The 15,136-nt window shown below is 35.5% G+C and overlaps 1 long non-coding RNA gene across 2 annotated transcripts in view; it reads right to left on the bottom strand.

The window, feature by feature from the left end:
* Positions 1 to 445: 445 nt before the first annotated feature.
* The window catches only part of LOC134731781 (uncharacterized), a 45,524-nt gene continuing 30,833 nt past the window's right edge, over positions 446 to 15,136 (bottom strand). Inside the window, exons 6-7 of one of the 2 annotated variants that reach the window (XR_010114370.1) lie at positions 1,662 to 1,878; positions 446 to 1,183 (exon numbers count right to left, since the gene is read on the bottom strand). This is a non-coding gene — a long non-coding RNA (uncharacterized lncRNA). The remainder of the gene's footprint in view (positions 1,184 to 1,661; positions 1,879 to 15,136) is intronic. The other variant, XR_010114369.1, reaches the window with a different exon arrangement.

The raw sequence follows: 15,136 nt of genomic DNA, 5'->3' as shown, positions 1-15,136 counted from the left end.
TCTTTAGGACTCTTGTCTCTAGCCTGAGCTGTGACCTTCAGGCCATCTTCTGAATATAAGAGTTATTTTTCCAAAGTGCAATTAAAAATAAGAGAAGGAAGAAAATTCATGTCCCAAAGGTGCGGTTGCTAATGAATTGGAAATGGGAGGAGTTTGTTTTGAGAGATAAAAGGAACACATATTGTTATTTTGAAACTATTCTGGATGTCAGCTCTTTATGGAATCTTATTCATCAAAAATTATTCAACTAGTCATTTCACATTTACACATATTCCACATGTGTAAAATGGATATCTTTAATGGATATAAACACTAAAAATAAACAAGATAAAAAGTTTAAAAGTATAACATCTTCCTAGTATTGAAATACGCAGATAATGCCTTTAATTCTCAAATGAAATGCTCATACACAGATAGTAAAAGACATATACTCTTATGGCATAATTATAGGCAGATCATCCCTAATCATTATTTCCCAATTTCACCCTAAGTCTTAAGGTCAGGCAGTGGATTTATATGTAAGATGTTAAATTTGTAAAAGTGCCATGTTAGCACAAATTGATTTGATAAAGACTGGTAGAACTTTTCCTAGAATAGAAAGAAAATGGGTAAAATGATCTTTTAAAAAGTCTGTGACTTTCATGGCAGATCGGCAGGGGTACCCCATTATGTAGTGTAACATGTATTACTACACTCGTAACAGTGCATATTAAAATGCCAGGAAATAAACAGCAGGACTGAAGTAGGAATGAGGTTGCCTGCATAGAGCATTTCTTAGAAACATAATTACAGCATCATTGAAGCATGAAGGTAGCCACACATATTTGCAGCTGCTATAATCAGTGTTAATTGGCCTGCCATTTCCTCTGCACACCCTTCTTCGGTTAAGACTTTAGGAGTGTTTCTGCTGGAATGATATAGTTAATGCCCATTTGTTCTCTCCATGCATTAAATCGTGCTGTTCCTCTCTTCTACTCATATTGCTACTGTATCATATGGCATTGTTTGTGGAGTAGATTCAACTGTCAAATGGACTTTCAGATTTTCTATCAAAATGGAGTTTATAAAACAATTAAACATAAGACTTGTTTTCATTGTTGTTATTCTTCTTTGCATCATTTCTGGGTCCAGTTATGAATATCCACCTCATTAGCTCCTCTCTGCTTGGATACCTTGATTGTCACTGGCAGGGGAAGAAAGAGGAAAATTATTCACAAATTGCTAGAGTTAACCAGGGCAAATTCTAAGGCAGGATATCTCAAACTTACCTCCTAATGGTTATTCTACCAAAAAGGCAAATGTACTTAAACAAAATTAAATAATTTGTTTTTGCTGAAAAGATCATATGTAGTGGATTTACAAAGATTATATATAGATAGTTACCTTTAGCTTTGACAATAATCATATATTTATAGTCCAAGTAATTTTAGAACATGACCAATCTTTTCCCTAAATATTGAGAAGCAATGCTGATATCAAAAGTCATTTAAAGTTTAAGTAAGGAAAAAACATAGTAGTTAGAGAATACATTATTATTTTATATTAATTATGGTTGCAGTGGTAATTAATGGGCTCAGAACTGGGAGAAATAAGACAAATTATAAATGATTACTGATTCCTTCTGCATCTGGTCATGGTGAATTAACAGGGATTGGACTTACCCTCCTACAGTAAACACTGAACAAATGATATAAAATGACTTATTTTAGACAGTGGGAAGAAGCACATAAGATCGTGACCGCTGAGAAAAGGGAAATAAGCAGGGCGAGCCCCGTGATCATGTCGGTTTTCTTGCAGACACATTCCAATCCACAATGTTGGCAGAAAAATCCAGAGTATAGCACAGTGGTTTGATGAAATGAGGAGGTAGATATCTCACTGCAGAAAAATTGAGGCAATTATTGAAGAATGATTGAAATAATTTTACCTTAGTGTTCTAGTTCCTGTGGTATCTTTGAAACAGTGAGGAAAGTATAATGAGAATTGATCATGATACATAAGAAATAAGAAGGAAGGCAGGAAAGAAGAGAGAGAAAAGAGAGATGGAGACAGAAGGCAAGAGAAAGAGGGAGGAGAAGGTAGGGAAGGAGAAGTGGAGGGAGAGGAAGAGGGCCATGGGAAGAGGGGAGAGAGAAAAGAAAGAGGAAGAAAAGAGGGGAGAGGAGAAAAAAGGAAGAAGAAAAAAAGGAAAGGGGGAGGGAGGGACAGAGGATGAAAGGAAGGAAGGAAGGAAAGGGGGAAAGGAGAAAGGAAGGGAGAGAAAGAAAAATCACATTTGTAATATGCATGCTATTTAAGATTTCCATAGTCATCATGGATTTCCCAGCAATGAAAATATAAACATTTCATGTTTCATTTTTTCTCTTTGCTGTGTGCTTAGGATGATGAAGGTGAAGGCATAGTCAGAGGAGGGAAGCTGAAAATATGAAAGTTTATGTTCTCACTGTTTTGAAACCCTTTGTTAGTGTGGGTAATCTTAAACTGCCAATATGTAACAAGTACTGATGTTGCCAGATAATCGGATATATCATTTTTTAAGAAGCGCTGTTCCGATTTGATAAATCCATTTGCATATTTGCATTGCATTCAGTGGTATTTCAGGGGAGGAATATACTTGGGGCAGGATCTGGTTTCTTTGGATGGGCTGTTTGTTCTCCTTATAGCAAGCTCTGACGTGAATTCAGAGAGGCTGTACAGATAAATAGACCTTCAGATGAAGAATTTAAGTGTAAGAAGAAAAATAATCTTACTAAATAAAGTACCTTACTACATCTTGGCAAACATAACCATATGGCACTCTTATCTCCTAGAGGTATACAGATGTTATCTTTCAGGATATAGAATAATCCACCTTCATCTTCTTTATTTTACTGGTCTATCTTGATAGATTAAGGCCAATCTTATAAGTTCATTGGGATAGAGGTGGCAAATAAAACTGAAATTTTCCTCAATTTTTGTCTCCTTACACCAGTATGGTCTTAGTTCTGTAAAGAATTATCAATCGTAGTTTATAATGGAATCAATTGATAAAATAATTATTAACCATTATGGGTCATTAATACTTTATAAAGCATGCTCGCATATATATTGTTCCAAAATAACTTTTTTGTGAATTTATATTTCAGACTTGGTGCTCTACAAGTGAAATATGATTATGCTGAACTCATTTAGTCTTTGAAATTAATTATAGGTGATAATAACTATCCTCATTTTAGAGAGAAGACATAAGAGCTTTAGGAAGGAATCTAGCCCATGTTATACAACTGGAACTTGAGGGGCAATGTAAAGACCCAGACTTGCTCTGCTTCAAACCTCAAGCACCTAAATATCATGATGCCTCTTTAGTATCATGTTTTACATTTTATAAATGAAGAAATGAGGGGGTCAGAGAGGTGCTTCACCTAGGAACATGGAGTTACCTAAGGACATGCAGTTACCTAAAGAGGACAATTGAGATCTATATTCAGATTTTTCATAAAAAATCTTTGAGTATTTTTTCCTACTCTGTAGCAGCTTCTCAAGTTGTTGGTCATATATAAGTGTAAGAAATATTTCTCAGGTGCCTTTCCTTTGTAAAATGTACAAGTGTTCCTATGTCAGAAAGGTCTTCTTCAGGTTGCACATTCTATATAAGTTGTAACGAGATGCATGTGGGCATAAATATATTTCTGACTGTAAACTATAATTACTTAAAAAAGTAACTGTACTAATTTTTAGGGGGTCTAGGGTTGAAAAAAATATGAGAGTAACTGATGTAGATGTAATTTTAATCTAAGGCCAGGTGCTTCATCTGAGATAATTTAAGTGACAAATCCCTGGATAATTCAGGGGGAAAAGAAGCAAAAATTAACATTTTCTGAGCTTTATTAAAGTCAGCCTATATCTTTTTTTGGGAGATTTCTTTGTTCTTAAAAGGAGGGGTTGGCAGAGTGTGGATGAATCCCCAAAGCACCATTAAGAATGCCTTGGACTTGAAATAAGGATGACTGGAGGTTGAGGTTTTAAATTTGTCACTCATGTCATGTATGTTGCTTAACCTCTCCGATTTTCATTTTTCTCATCTGCAAATTTAAATCCTAAAACCCAGTCTAATGGGCTGTTTTGAAAATGGAATGTCATAATGTACATTAGAATAGAATGACTCTCTTAGTAGATGAAATTTCAATTATATGATGAATGGAAGAAAATGTGAACCAACATTTTCAGGAGCTTGGGAATGGGTGCACCAGCCCAAAAAAGTGAAGGTGAGGAAAGAGGAAACAATAGCATTTACTACATGACCCTGGGGTCTATAACATCATCATTTTCACCGAACTGTAGATAACATATAAATATTTTCTTGGGCCCTGATTCTTAACAGAACAATTTTACCAATCAGATACCTAAAAAATTAAATGAACTACATTAAACTATAATTCTACTGATCGTATATATCTTAACTCTTTCCAGCATTATATATTTTATGTAAATCAGTACAAAGGTATGCATAAAGGGAGAAAAATGAAGTAAGTTAATAATCATTACTTCTTCTCCCCAACCTCCTCCTTCTATCAAAGCAGTGAAAGTAGCTAACAGTAAGTGGTAACTATCATTCTTGTATATTAACTTAGTGAATACTCACAGCAACCCTGTGGATTAGCTACTATTATTATCCCCATTTTTCAGGGGAGAAAAACAAGACTAGAAAGATTAAATAACTAATTTATTCATATATCCGGATTTTAAAATCTAGCTTTAAATCTTCCAGCACTTGAGTCTTGGTATATTCTTTGTGTGTATTTTCCAAAGTCACACATCTGGTGTCTGAAGTAGATGGAATTTAAAACCAGAAATTCTCACTCTGGAGTTAGTGTTGTTAACCAAAGTCCTTACTGTGAGAAAGACATCATGCTACATCTTTTCATATATGTTGTCTCATTAAATTCTTACAATAATCTTATAGGAGATGAATATTAATACCTATATTTATAAATAAGGAAACAGGCACAGAAAATTTGAATTCATTTTCTAAACTGCATTGACAAAGCCTGTATTTGCCTGTTGTTGTTGTTTTTTCCTTTTTTTTGAGACACAGTTTCACTCTTGTTGCCCAGGCTGGAGTGCAATGGCACTATCTTGGCTCATTGCAACCTCTGCCTCCCGGGTTCAAGTGATTCTTCTGCCTTAGCCTCCCCAGTAGATGGGATTACAGGTGCCCACCACCACGCCTGGCTAAATTTTTTTTTTTTTGTATTTTTAGTAGAGATGGGGTTTCACCACGTTGGCCAGGGTGGTCTCGAACTCATGACCTGAGGTGATCCGCCTGCCTCAGCCTCCCAAAGTGCTGGGATTACAAGCGTAAGCCACCGCGCCTGGCGCCTGTAGTTTTTCAATATTTTGCTATCTTTGAGTCACCTGGCTATTTGATTTCTCTAGGGTGAATAGCCAAATAAGTGAAAAAAATGACAAAGTGAAATATGGGTGCTTACTGGATGGGATGAGAAAAAAATTAGAAAACACGTGAGAACCACTGGGATTGACACATAAAGGAGGAACCACAAGGCCAGGTAAAGCCAGGAGTGAATATGGCATAACCCTGAGACTATTGACAGAGGCTTCAACTGATTCAAAACTTCTGATCAGCAGTCAGGATGTGGGCTCAGGCGTGGAGTCAGGTGGAATCTGAATTTAGAGACATTAGTACTATCATCTATAAGAATATAAATATTAGCCCATTATTCTTGGCCCCCTGCTTTTGATTGTGTGTGTATCCTTTGGCTGTGAATAAATGCGTGCTTTTGCTCATCTACAAATTCAAGCTATGTCTATAGAAAATACCAGATCAATATTGAAAAGAATAGAGTCTAGAAGATAAAGTCTGCTGTGTTTGCGATGCCAGCAGTCTGGTTCAGGAATTTGACAGGCCGTGGCCTTCAGATAGCACATCCCTAGTCATCTTTCACTCAGTTCTATTTTGTACTCCACAAAAAATTCTGTCCATATCTCTCACATGGATATAATTTTTTGTGTATATTAAACTCAGTAAATGACTGTAATGTTACTCTACATCATACTTTACTGAATGCTAAAGTGTTGGAATCGCTCCCAAAGTAGTTACCAAACTCAAAGAAAATAGTTGAATATGCTGGGTGCTGTGGCTCACGCCTGTAATCCCAGCACTTTGGGAGGCCAAGGTGGGTGGCTCACTTGAGGTCTGGAGTTCGAGACCAGCCTGGCCAACATGGTGAAACCCTGTCTCTACTAAAACTTCAAAAATTAGCTGGGTGTGGTGGCGGGCGCCTGTAGTCCCAGCTACTCGGGTGGCTGAGGCAGGAAAATGGCTTGAACCCAAGAGGAAGAGGTTTCGGTGAGCCAAGATCCCAAGATCGTACCATTGCACTCCAGCCTGGGAGACAAGAGCAAAACTTTGTCTCAAAAAAATATAGTTGAATAAAACAACTTTACAGATATAGACAGTTCAAAACATTTTTTCTGTTGCTTAATTGTGTCCTCTGAGGGGTTATAAATACGTCTGAGAAGAATTACATGGTGAGATAAAATAGCAAAATTTTTTGTTCTTAGTATCTACCACAAAACACATATTATTATAACAAAATATGAACTGTGGTTCTAAAAAAAGTAGAAAGTGAAATAAAAAAAACAGGCAGTTCATCTTCATCTTCCTTTTTTTTTTTTTTTTTTTTTACCAGAATCTTAAACATGGTCAAAAAAGTCTCTGTTTGGATTTACTCATTTGATGTTTATTGAATTTAGCCAAAACAAGGTAAAGACTTCTCATCCATAGCATATTATTTTAAAGTCATGCAAAACAATTGTGCTTCAGCTAAATTATTTTGTAGATTGTGAAAGCATTTTAAGCAATGAGCAAAAATATTCTGCTCTTGATGTTTTGGAGGGAGAAATCAATAAAACCTCTTAAGTATGTGACAGAAAAAAAGGAGTATTATATAGGATACAAAAAGCTTTATACTACAGTTAGTCTAATGGTCATAACTATAAATGGTATTGGAAAATGTATATAGTAAATTAAGTCTCACAAGCTCTGAATTTGCTGCGGACAATTTAAAGAGGATTTCCTTACTTCTTCCCTAGGGGAGATGGGTGGGGGATCTCTCACAGGCCTGCCTCCTCACCATCTGACATTTCAAAGAGACATATATCGGTCTCCGAAGTGCTTTAAGGCAGCTGCAAGCAAGTGTCACTTTGAGTTAAATGCATTATTAAACTGTTGGGAAATTTCACATCATGGGTCATTTATCTATGCTAAATTGGGTCAAAAGCCTCTACACATGCCTAGATAAATGAGAGAGAAGAGCAAAATTCTCCTGTGGGAAGTAGTACTTTGACAAGCTTTATGAGTGTGGTTTATTTATTGAGTAGCCATGGGGAAGGGAGGTTTTCTTGTTTTTGTTGTGTATGTGCATGTAGTTATTTTAAGAGCTAATCAAACAAACATAGCACAGAAACAGTCTTATTTAATAAATATAGTTAGATATTTACCACCCCTACAATGCCACAAATTAGATTTTGTGGAAAGCATAAATCATTAAATATTCATTCATTTAACAACCATTTGAGTGTGTTCTGTGTGTCATACATTGTGTAAGAAGTAGGGAGTGTGAAAATAATTATTTTAGGTGTAGCTTTAAATCCTAAATTCTGAAGTTATTTCCAGCATGATGGGAAAGATCTGATTGCCTTAGATTTATATTTTTTAAAAATGGAGTGTGGATGCAGACAAGGGAGGGGTTAGTTCTTCCAGAGTTTAAAAGAGGCAGTGCAGGAGAGAGAGCAGGGCCTTCAATGATGGGTAGTGATTGCCAGATAAAGGAAGTCCAGAAGTCCAGTTCCAGGATGAAGGAACAGCCGGAGAGAAGAAAGAGGGAAGCAGAAGTGGAATTATGATGATGATGTAATTGAGGACATAATTATAGAGTACCCAAATTAGGACACTCTATAAAATGAAAGGGGGCACTATTAATAAGTAAACTGGGACAACAGATATAAACCAAATCTGTCCCAAACAAATGGAAACACACAGTTAACTGAGGTGTGTCCTTATCCTTGCAGTGGCTTACATGCTGATGTTACAGTGTTAGTAAAAGGTCATTCAAATCTAAGAATGTGAATGTACTTACTGCCACTGAACTACACATCTGAAAATGGGCAAAATGGTAAATTGTATGTTATGTATGTTTTACCACAATGGAAGAAAAGACAATCCAGAACCCTAGAAATGTGGACACAGTTTTAGTGGAACATTTACCAAGGTGGCGTGAAGAGGCAGAGAGGAGACACAGTTAAATATAAATGATTCTAACAGACTTTATTTTCTTTTTATTGTATTGAATTTTGATTTTCCAGTAAATTGAATAATATTGTGATTTTACCTCTTATTATTTCATCAAACCTTACTGTTCATCATTTAAGTTCCTGATACGCAGAGAGAGAAAGGAAAGAAGCTAGAACAGAGCCATTTTAAAAGCAGCAAGGGAAAGACAAGTCATCACTTATAAGTAAGCTCCAATAAACACAGCTTGTTCTTGATGTCTAATTTAATTCCGTGGTAGTGGGAAAATATACTTTGCATGATCTAAATTCTCTTAAATTTATTGAAGCCAGTTTAAGGCCTACCACATGTCCTGTGTTGGAAAATATTGCTTGTCAACGGAATTTTCCCAAATGATGAAACCTTTTACATTTTGCACAACAAGCATGTATTGGGCATCTAATGAATTGTTTGGCATATTGTCAATAGTTTCTGTGACAGAAAACTGAAGTTTCATTTGAGTCTTTGCTCAATCTGTTGCACAAAATGAAATTGTTATTTCTTGTGGCTTTATTAAGATATAATTCACATGTCATACAATTCACCCATTTAAAGTGTAAAATCCAGTGGTTCTTAATATAATCACAGTGTTACCAAATTCTAATTTAATAGTCTAATATTCTAATATTCTAATAATATTATCAAAGTATAATTTTAGAACATTTTCTTTACTGCAAAAGTAAGCCCATGTATACCATCATTCCTCCTTACCCCCACTGACATTCACCTCAGCCCCAGACAACCACTAATCTACTTTCTGGCTCTAAAGATTGGCCTATTCTGGACATTCTATATAAATATAATTGTGAAACATATGATCTTTGTTACTGGGTTCTTTCACTTACCATGTTTTCAAGGTCCGTCTATGTTTTGTATCAATACTTCATTCCTTCTGATGGCACAAACGTCCATTGTATGGAGGTACCACATTTTATTTATTCATTTATCTACTTAAGGACATTTGGGTTGTTTCCACTTTTTGGTTACTAGGAATAATGCTGCTGTGAAGATTCATTTACAAGTTTTGTGTAGATGTATCTTTTCATTTCTCTTAAGAAAATATCAATGAATGGAATCGCTGGGTACAATGATAATTCTATGGTTAACCTTTTGAGAAGCTGTTAGACTGCTTTCCAAAGTGACTGCACCATTTTACATTCTCACAAGCTATGTACAAGAGTTCCAATTTCATTACACATTCTTGTTACTATTATCTGTTTTTTTAATCATAACCACCTTAGTATTTATGAGGAGATATCTTACAGTGGTTTTGATATGAATTTTCCTTATGGCTAATGATATTAAGCATTTTTTCATGTTCTTATTGGCCTTTTGCACATCTTCTTCGGAGGAATGTCTATTCAATTCCTTTGCCCATTTATAATTGGGTTATTTGTCTTTTTAATTTTTGGGCTGTAAGTATTCATTGTATTCATTATGTTTTTTAGATACTAGTTTTTTGTCAGATATATGATTTGCAGATTTTTTTTTTATGTTCACTTTGTTACTGCTTTTTTTTTTGAGATGGAGTTTCACTTTTGTTGCCCAAGCTGGAGTGTGATGGCGTGATCTTGGCTCACTGCAACCTCCGTCTTACAGGTTCAAGTGATTCTCCTGCCTCAGCCTCCTGAGTAACTGGGATTACAGGTGCCTGCCACTACACCTGGCTAATTTTTGTATTTTTAATAGAAATGGGGTTTCACCATATTGGTCAGACTGGTCTTGAATTCCTGACCTCAAGTGATCCACCCTCTTTGGCTTCCCAAAGTGCTGGGATTACAGGCATGAGCCACCATGCCCAGCCTTTGTTACTGACTTCTGATTTAATTACATGATAGTGGGAAAGTATACTTGGCATAATTTAAATTCTCTTAAGTTTATTGAGGCCTGTGTAAGGCCCGCTACATGTCCTATGTTGGAAAACATTACATATTCACTTGAGAAGAATGTATTTTCTGCTGTTGTTGAGTGGAGTATTCTAGGTTCTAGGTTCTAGGTTTATTAGATCTAATTGATTTATAGTCTTGTTCAAGTCGTCTATTTTTTTTTTTTTTTGACGTACCTTGTTGTTCTATCCATTACTGAAAGTGGGATATTTTAAGTCTCCAACTATTGTAGTTGAATTCTGTGAGTTTCTGGTTTATTTATTTTGAGGCTCTGTTTTAGTTTTATGTATACATATTTATAATTTCTATATGATGCTGATGGACTGACCCTTTTAGCGGTATAAATATCTCTTGTAATCTCTAGTATTATTTTTGTTTTAAAAATCTATTTTTTCTATTTCTATTACTATAGGTACATTAGCTTTTTTTTTTTTTTTGAGACAGAGTCTCACTTTGCTGCCTAGGCTGGAGTGTAGTGACACAATCTTGGCTCACTGCAACCTCCAACCCCCAGGCTCAAGTGATTCTCTTGCCTCAGCCTCCCAACTAGCTGGGATCACAGGCACATGCCACCACACCCAGCTAATTTTTGTATTTTTAGTGTATATGAGGTTTTGCCATGTTAGCCAGGCTGGTCTCGAGCTCCTGGCCTCAAGTGATCCACCTGCGTTGGCCTCCCAAAGTGCTGGGATTACAGGTGTGAGCCTCTATGCCCCACCACTCAGCTTTCTTTTGGTTGCTATTTGAGTGACATATCTTTTCCACCCTATTACTTTCAATCTATTTGTGTCTTTGGATCTATAATGTGTATCCTATAGATAACACATCATTGAATCATAGTTGTTGTTTTTAAATCCAGTCTGAAAATCTCCGTTCTATCCACTCACATTTAATGTTGTTATTAATATGGTTGGATTTATGTATGTCACTTAACCTTTTGGTTTTGGTGTCTCCAATCTTTTTATGTTTCTCTGTTCCTTCATTTCTTTCTTTTGAATTGAGTGAGTATTTTGTAGTAGAGCATTTTAATTTGTTTAGTTCTTTTTTTCACTGTGTTTTTTGAGGTTTTTAAAAAGTGATTTCTATATGATTTCCCCACAATATACATGATCAGAATCAACTTTAGATTTACACCAACTTAAATTCAGTGAGAAGTAGAAATCATATTTCTAGATAGCCCTATACTTTCTTACCCTCATTTTGTGCTATTATTTTTAAATGCATTATATTTACATATGTTACAAGCCCAAAATAACATTATTACACTTTACTTGAGTTTATGCTATCAAAGGAGCTAAGAAAACAAAGGAGAGGAAGTATATATTTCTAGAGTTTTGTTATATTAAACTTATTTATCATTTGATCTATTTCTGTGGATTCGAGTAACCATTTGGTGTCATTTCCTTATTCAATACAGCTTTTCTTTCATTCTCCTCCTTTGTGCTGTTACTGTCAAATATAATCCCAACAAAACAATTACAAGTACATATTGGTTGTTGAATACAATCACTTTTTAAAATTTGTTAATGAAGAAATAAAAAGAAATATGAATTTATACTCTCTTTTATAATTACATAATTATCTCTAATGGCACTCTGTTTTTTCATGTGGATTTGAAATACTTTCTGGGATTACATGTTTTCAGCCAGAAGAAATTCTTTCAATATGTCTTATAAGGTAGATCCGCTAACAACAACAACAAAAAAATCTGTTTTTATTTATTTTTGAAAGTCTTTATTTTGCCTTCATTTCTGCAAGGTAGGTTTGCTGGATATAAGATTCTTAGTTGAAAGACTTTGAAGATGTCATTCTACTTCTTTCTGGACTCCATTGGTTGTGATGAGAAATCAGCCTTTGATGTTATTGGAGCTTACTCGTAAGTGATAACTTTTCTTCTTCTTGCTGCTTTTAAGACTCTCTTTGTCTTCTGACATTTTTACTAGGATGTGTCTGATATGGCTCTTATTGTGTTTATCCTACTGGGCGGTTATTGAAATTCTTGGAAGGGCAGGTTAATGTTTTTCATCAAATTTAAGAAGTTTTCAGCTATCATTTTTTTGAATATGTTTTCTACTCCTTCCTTTCTCTATTCTGCTGATACTCCCATTATTCCTGTGTTGCTGAGCTTCTGACTGGTGAGAGTTTCTCTGAGGGGCAGATCGTTTTTCTTCATTAATTTTTTTCTCTATTTTTCAGATTGCAAAATCTCTTTCTCCAAGTTCATTAGTTCTTCCCTCTGCTTGCTAAAATCTACTGCTGAATTGCTGCAGTAAATGTTTTATTAAAATTATTGTACTTTTCAGTTCCAAAATTTTTTATCTCATAATTTTTATATCTTTATTTTAATTCTTTATTTAATGAGACATTATCACACTTTACTTTTTTAAGCATAGCTTTCCTTAGTTATTTGAATATATATATAAAATATCTATTTTTATATTTTTGTTCTTATCTAGATCTAACATACCTCTGTGCCTTCTCAAAAGCAATTTCTATTGCCTGTTTTTTCTCCTGTTGACTCGGAGTTACATTTTTTTCTCTTTATTTGTGTGTTTTGTACATTTTTGTTCTAAAAACTAGACATTTTTAAAAAGTCTTGTAACTACCCGGAATACTAATTTTTCACTCTTTCTCAAATCTCTCTTTGTATCTTTTCTTGATTTCTCTGTTAAGCTGTCTGCCTTAGTTTGTATCACAGAAAGCGGTTAGCCTCCACTAATATCCACTTGTTTGTTTTATTGTTTCCAATTATTCCCTGGGGATATAAATTGCTCTAGTCCGATTCACTTAAATGCAGGCCATTTTTCAAAGGCAAATTTTGAGCCCAGTTTTTGAGATTTGTTCCTTTTTCTAGCTGTCACTTCTTGGTTCTCTCATTAAACCTATAGCTTGTTTGTAGCTTTTCTGGAGCTACCAGCATCCTCTTAATTGCTAGGCTTGACCTTTTCTACATTTATTCCAAATAAAGTCAGTTTCTTTGTAGAATTTCTCCACCCTTTAAGCAAAACCTCTGCACCACTGCTCCGGAGCTTGGGAAGAGGAGAATGATCCGCTTTTCGAGGAATGACACCCCCACTTCACATGTGGGGCAATGAGGTGGAGAAGCAGCCTCTGGTTTTCTTGGTTGCCTGTTCCGAGGTATAACATCTAACTTATGAGCAAACTGAGTGGCGGGCCCTTGGGGCCACTGTATTCTCACTCTACCACCCCTGGGCTCTTGCTTCTACCTATGAGTGGGAGCTGAATGGATGAAGAAAACCTGAGACCTCTTGGCCAGTCTTGTGTAGCATAGGGGTCCTGCAACATGTAGCTGAGAATATGAGAAACACTGGCAACCTGCGCCTCCCAGGGAGATAATGTCACCCCTAACTGAGAAGTGGAGGGAAAAGGAGTCCTGTGTTCTTGACTGCACCCACCAAAATGGAGCCCCCATCATGCTGAGTTGGGTGGCTGGGAGTGGGGGAGCTAGTCTTGGCTCAATTACCACAGGCTTGCTATTCTTATTGAGATTTAGTAGATTTTTAAAAAATAAGTGTTTCTTCACTGGCTGCATTGTCTTAAGAAAATTTCCAGAGATTTGCATTATTTTAAAATATACACTTTCACCAGTTATGGTTGTTTCCCTAGTGACAGTGTCTGTGTTACTCTTCATATCACCATCTAAAATTATCTTTTGAAAGGAATTTATCCAATCTGAAGGCAATTCCCTAATCATTTCTATGTCAAAGAAAGAGGCCTCTATGTATAAAAAGTAAATTTTAAAAAGAGCCCTAATATTCACACCAGAACAGCTCTTTCCTCTTACTATTTTGATGCTGCCAGCATGTGATATCTCTCTGGTATTAATACTGGCACCTGAGCCATTTTCCAGACACTGAACTTTGAAACTCATCAGAAGAATGATTGAAATACTAACAACTGGGATGTTTTTATTCTAAAAATGTTCAGTTCTTATTCTGAAATTATCTCAGTTCCCTCCTTACATACAGTGAAGACAAATAAAGGAGATGCTCATATCTGGATAATATTGCATTATGTGACCACAGAGGTAGTTCTGAATTTTCATGAAATGCTTTGTTATTACTATAACAATAACAATACATAGCCAGTTCTAGTCCTCTAATACTAACATCAGTGCTTAAGAGGTAGGTACCATTTTACCCCCATTTAACATGTGGGGAACTGGAAACTTAAGTTCACATAGCAAGCAAGTAGTAGAGGGGAGACTGAGAACATGAATCTCAGACAGATGGATTCCAAAGCCTCAGTCTTTAACTACCTTATAATTGTTTCACACTGCTCTAGTGTTAACCAGTGCTAGAAACATTCATTAAGTACTGCATTTTACAAAATATTGTCCAGAGATCCCTGAAAATCCTCAGTACTCATTCAGGGATCCATGAAACTATTTCATAAAAGCTACTTTCATAATATAAAGACATTATTTGCCTTTTTTATTCTTATTCTGCTTCTCTCACTGGTATACAGTGGGGTTTCCAGAGGCCACAATACTCTGATTGGGAATGCTTCATTTGTTTGTATAGCTTTGTATCCTATATCTCCCTTTCTATTGCTAATGTGTTAAAACATTGATAGATATAACCCAAACATATGAGGATCTTTGAAGCTATTTTTTAAAATTGCAATGTAATCCTAAGACCAAAAAGTTTAGTTTGAGAGCCACATATTTAATTAATGCAACTGTAAATTATTCTAAACCATGTGGAACCACTGTTCTCCTATTTCTATGTATTCAATATTTTTAGATTCCAAATACATGTGAGATCATGCAGTATTTTCTTTTTCTGTGTCTGGCTTGTGTCACTTAGTATAATGTCCTCTAAACTGTTCCACGTTATTGCAAATTGTACCATATCTTTCCATTTTCAAAGCTGAATAGCATTTCACTGTATATGTATAG

This window comes from Symphalangus syndactylus, chromosome 11 (genome assembly GCF_028878055.3).
Source record: "Symphalangus syndactylus isolate Jambi chromosome 11, NHGRI_mSymSyn1-v2.1_pri, whole genome shotgun sequence".
Lineage (NCBI taxonomy): Eukaryota > Metazoa > Chordata > Mammalia > Primates > Hylobatidae > Symphalangus > Symphalangus syndactylus.
This window is presented reverse-complemented; position numbering and strand designations above follow the sequence as displayed.